At 42.2% G+C, this 4,832-nt stretch overlaps 1 long non-coding RNA gene across 1 annotated transcript; it reads left to right on the top strand.

Annotated features, from left to right (window-relative positions):
* Nucleotides 1-1,417: 1,417 nt before the first annotated feature.
* LOC125727228 (uncharacterized) lies at nucleotides 1,418-4,310 on the top strand. The gene is made up of 3 exons (XR_007388605.1): nucleotides 1,418-1,882; nucleotides 2,616-2,728; nucleotides 4,195-4,310. It is a non-coding gene; the product is annotated as an uncharacterized LOC125727228 (long non-coding RNA).
* Nucleotides 4,311-4,832: the final 522 nt, after the last annotated feature.

Genomic DNA, 4,832 nt, shown 5'->3' with positions numbered 1-4,832 from the left:
GGGAGTTTTTGGAAGTTTTTGCAACTGAGGCATTGAGTCACGAGTGTTAAAATAGAGAAGATGAATGGTTAAGAATACTTTCTAGAGTGGGGAAATATAGGGAAGTAAAAGGTAAATTTATTCAGTATAAAATTATACACAGATAGTACTGGACACTAGTTAGACTAAATAGAACTGGACTAATTAATACTGATCAGTGTTGGAATTTTAGAAGGCAGGTGGGGGCTTATTTACACATGCTGTGGCAGTGCTCTCAGGTATATCCATTTTGGGGTAGAGTTCTTGGTCTCCTGGACAAATGGCTAGGCTTTACTTTACCCCGCAAACCCGACTCTGTCTGCTAGGAGATAGAGTGGAATTGCCAAAGGGGAATAATAAACAGTTTAAGGCTGTGATGGTGGGACTCATAACTGCCATGAGGGTAATATTAAGGCATTTGAAATCCTCAACAATCCCCAATATATAGGAACGGACCAATGAGATGATTAAGGCAGCTTCATATGAAAAAATGTTGGACAGACTAAATGGGAAACAAGATATGATGAAAATGTGGGAACGTTTCTAGGGCCATGTTTTTGAAGGATAAATGGCTGGGAGGTTGAACTAGTGATTGGTCATATTGTTTTATAAATGTGAATGGCTGAAGTGCTGTAACCTTTTGGTTTGAAAAATAAGAAAAAAAAAGTTATCGCCAAAAATATTGGCACCCCTGCATTTATGTCAAAAACACACCCCTTCTCCCAGAAAATTGTTGCAATTACAGATGCTTTGCTATTGTCATATTAATTTCTCTTGTTGGCACTTGAAGAAAATAAAAAGAGGAAGAAGGAATAACAGGAATGGGAGACATTCCACGCCAAAGGGCACCTGCCCTTCTCATATTGTCTCAAAAACCCAAAGCCCCAGAGAGCAAATCAGAGTGCTAAGAATTATAGCGCCAACAAGCCCATGGCCCCTTTTCATGTAAAACTTTGTACATGAGGCTGTTTGTGCAGTTTAGTGCCTTTGTTAGCCTCGGCTCCTGTAAATCATATAAGCACACCCACCACACCCCCAGGAGCATTCCGCGTGCCCCCACCTGCCAACCTGCCTGTCCCCCCCAGCCCACAGGCCGTCTGTTGTTCTGAAATTTATCCACATGACTGCTGACCAAGTCTAAGGTAAATCAGATTCCATCTATTAGAAATGAAATTTTCAGTAAAATACAAATTTTTCCCCCAATCTGGGAGACAGTGCAGAATTTTTGGAGTCGGTCCTAACTCTGTCTTGAATATGTACCCAGCAGGCACCTAGGACTCGTATCTCCCTCTGAGAATCTTTTCTAAGGCGCTCAGCAGCAGAAATTCTCCATCCTAGATGAGCCTGCAAAGTTCTGTAGAAGTTAAATATACTTTAGTCAAATGAGAGACTAACCTGCTGTCAGGCAGGGGAAGCTTCAATAAGGCCTTCATTCATGACAGCTCCACTTGGCTTTTTGACGAGTCCCCATTTAGATGCAGCACGTCAGAGACTGAAGAGCAGGATGAAGGCTGTAAGTACAGTTTGCTGTGGATTATGACTGTGTTTAAATCTAATAATGGATGAGACAATTTACTTAAAGCATGATATAGTTCATATTGCTCTTCAGGCTTCGTGATAAAATATTAAAATTATGGAGTACAAAGTTGTACATGCAAAGAAAACAATGCAGAGCAGCAGAGCACCTGACCCAGAGGGTCTTCACATAGAATTCTACAAAGGCTATTTTTTCCTGTTGGATTAACAGCTTTGGTTGTCTTGCCCTTTAAAGAAATTCTCACAAGAAAGAAGTTGCCTCTTACCATGTCACAAGCAATTAGTTTCACCCAAAAAGGAGGAGGACCCCTCTCTGCTCCCCGTGTTAGTAGGTTCTCCCCGACTCCTCCTGCTTATTCCTATCTCCCTCCCTCCTATTTGCGCTCTCCTCCTCCTTTTGATTTCTATTCATGTCTTTTGGCTCAGCAATAAAAACCACAAGGCTGCCCTTGGACTGTCCCTCTTCCCATCGTGACATATTATGTATTACATGATTATGAAGTGATTTGATTATTATACAATAGTCAATTAACCACTTTGATTCTTCAGATTGTCTTTCTTCTGAATCATCGGATATGTGTCGTAGCTGGTAATTTGTTACACTCTGCTGTCAGTGCCAGTGTAGCCTAGATCCAACCAGTTGTATGTTTCGGTCATGCTGATGTTTGAACAATTTTTGGGAACAGATTTTCATAATGTTTTCTCATATATGTGGTGTGATAATTGAGCATGACCCCACTGTTGCTGTGCTTGGTGCTCCTGTCATGATCTGTAATCTCTTATTTTTTCATGCCTCCTCCCACTCATGCCAGCAGGGGTCGCTGCTGGCCCTTTGTAACCCTCCTAATTCTCCTGTATCCCATTATAGTTCTCCATCCTAACCCTGTACACCTGTTTTGTCGCTGATTAGTGTGCTGTGTATAAATATGTCTGCCCTCACTGCGTTCCCCAGCTCAGTCATTGCTGTTCCATGTGTAGTCTGTGTTTCCTTAAAGTCCACGTCTGTCTCAAAGCGGCTGCATTTGAGTCGAGTCTCACCCGATGCTCACATCTCCCCGCAGAAAAACAATACACCGCCTCACAGGCCAGAGCCACAGCCTTCTCCTCTCTGCTGGGTGGAAGAACAACTCTCACACAGTGGAAGTCCTCCAGACCCCCTGCCTTCAGACAATAGGTTAAAGATGTGTTTTCTATGTTACCTATTGAAAATCTGAGATACAGCAGAGGCAACTGTCGGAAGAGCTTTCATGCTGTCTGGTCTCCTTTCACTGAAAATGTGGAGGGCCTGTATCTCTCTTGGAAGATATTATTTAATCCCTTATATTACAAACCAAAGAATATTGCACTACACCATTACTAGGCTACACAAAGTTATTTTAACAACCACTGAATGGAAAAAGGTCAGTGCTGAATATATATAGCTGTGGAGCAGCAGCAGGCCTTGCTGGGCCGGAAATGCAAGCAGCATTGTCCACATTACCACTCTCTGTACTTGGATTGACCGAATGCTCAGACCGTAGGATAAGAATTAATACTTTTTATTGATCCCAATCAAGATATTTTCGTTTTGCCTCCCCCATCTTGCTCAGAGTGAGCTGGCCGTGACGGGCAGCCAGTCATAGTGGCACCCAGGGAGCTGGGGGCCTTGCTGAAGGACCCACAGATGTGCCCAGGCTGGGCTAAAGTGGGCTATTTTCTGATCACAGGCTTAGCACACTGAGCTACACACTGCCCCTAAATTTATATTTATATGTAATCTGTGTGTGTATGTGTTATCTAGATTTGCCTTGTATGTTTCTAACTAAATCTAATCCAGGCCTTGATCCTACACCTACTATAATTATAAGTACCTCACTATACCTATATCTAACACTGCCATTCATCACCAGTGTTACATGTCAGGGCTTCGCTGCAATAGATCCCTCAGTGCTGCAGGTTATTACTGTGACTTTGCACACACACACGTTGCTGCTTCCTCAGCCAGTGTCACATATACTTTATTACACACAGACCTCAGTAATCTCTGCTACACTCACACCTGCTCACTTTACATCCATGGTTAAATTCTCCTAATGGAATTTATCTTAATGTCTTTATTCTATTTTATTTGAACTGTTACCATATTATTCATTGTATTGTTCTTTCAATTTTCTTTCTATTTTATTATTGCTAATACACCGGATCTGAGTGCCTCATTTTGTTCCCTTCATGTAGAACACGTTTTGTAATGACAATAAAACATCCTTATCCTCATCTAAATCACACTGTCTACCTACTAACCTGTTTAAATAATATAATTGGATCTCAAAGGTTAATTGTCACTCAATTACCCCCTCAGCCCAACAGTACCACAAACACCCAACATGCACGGAAATTTTCTCCTAAGTTGTTTTCCCTGCCTGGAACAATACCACAGCAGTCACATGGACTAATGTTTCAAAACATTTCGGAAACCTTGCATTGAAACTTGAGGTCTTTAGGAGGGATCAGTCCTGGGTGGCAAAGTTGCCATCACAAAGGTTTTTGATTAAGGGATTCATGATGCCAGGTAGCCATCTTTCACAAGCTGGTGGGCTGTGCCACTGATGCCTTTGCTTGGGTTTTATATGTCTGTCCTGGTTTGTGTTCTTGCCACTTCAGGTTCCCTGGTTTTGGTCTACATTCCTCGGTCCTCTGCTGTGGAGTCTACCTTCTGCTTCACCTCATTCTGGAGTCGCCCATCCAGTCAGCGGCCCATGTCCCCCTGGTTCCCTGTTTCCAGAGGTTGGTCTGCTAGTCTCTGGGGCCAGGGGGCAGAAATCTGCCATGTTGGATGGGTGGCCCAGGTTGGGGTGCTCCATCATAGACTGGTGCATGAAGGATTATAAATGGTTTTTAACCAGTATGTACCGAGTGTGCGTCGTGACGAAAAGAATGTCATGGGAACATTTAGGACTGACTGCAGTATTAGTTCAAAGCATGATTGTGTTTTTCTTAATTTTTATTGATTTATTTTTGGATTATTATTTTTTTTAAGTAACTTGATTCCGTTAAAAGGGGTTTGTCCATTTGCTTTAGCAGAAGTTCTTGTAAGTATGATGTTCACCTTCCCTTTTCATAGTCTAGTCTTTGCCAGGTTTTATTTCTTATTTCCCCTGGTTAAGTTAATCTGACTTGTGTGTTTAGGAGGGTCATACAGGCTTTTTGTTTGTAATGGAAGCACAGGGTCTGTACTTGAAGCTTATTTGCCATGTTAATGGAAGCATTTTACCTTCCTCTCCAATCTCTTTTTTTCTTGG

Source organism: Brienomyrus brachyistius, unplaced genomic scaffold, assembly GCF_023856365.1.
Source record: "Brienomyrus brachyistius isolate T26 unplaced genomic scaffold, BBRACH_0.4 scaffold92, whole genome shotgun sequence".
In the NCBI taxonomy this organism is placed as follows: domain Eukaryota; kingdom Metazoa; phylum Chordata; class Actinopteri; order Osteoglossiformes; family Mormyridae; genus Brienomyrus; species Brienomyrus brachyistius.
This window is presented reverse-complemented; position numbering and strand designations above follow the sequence as displayed.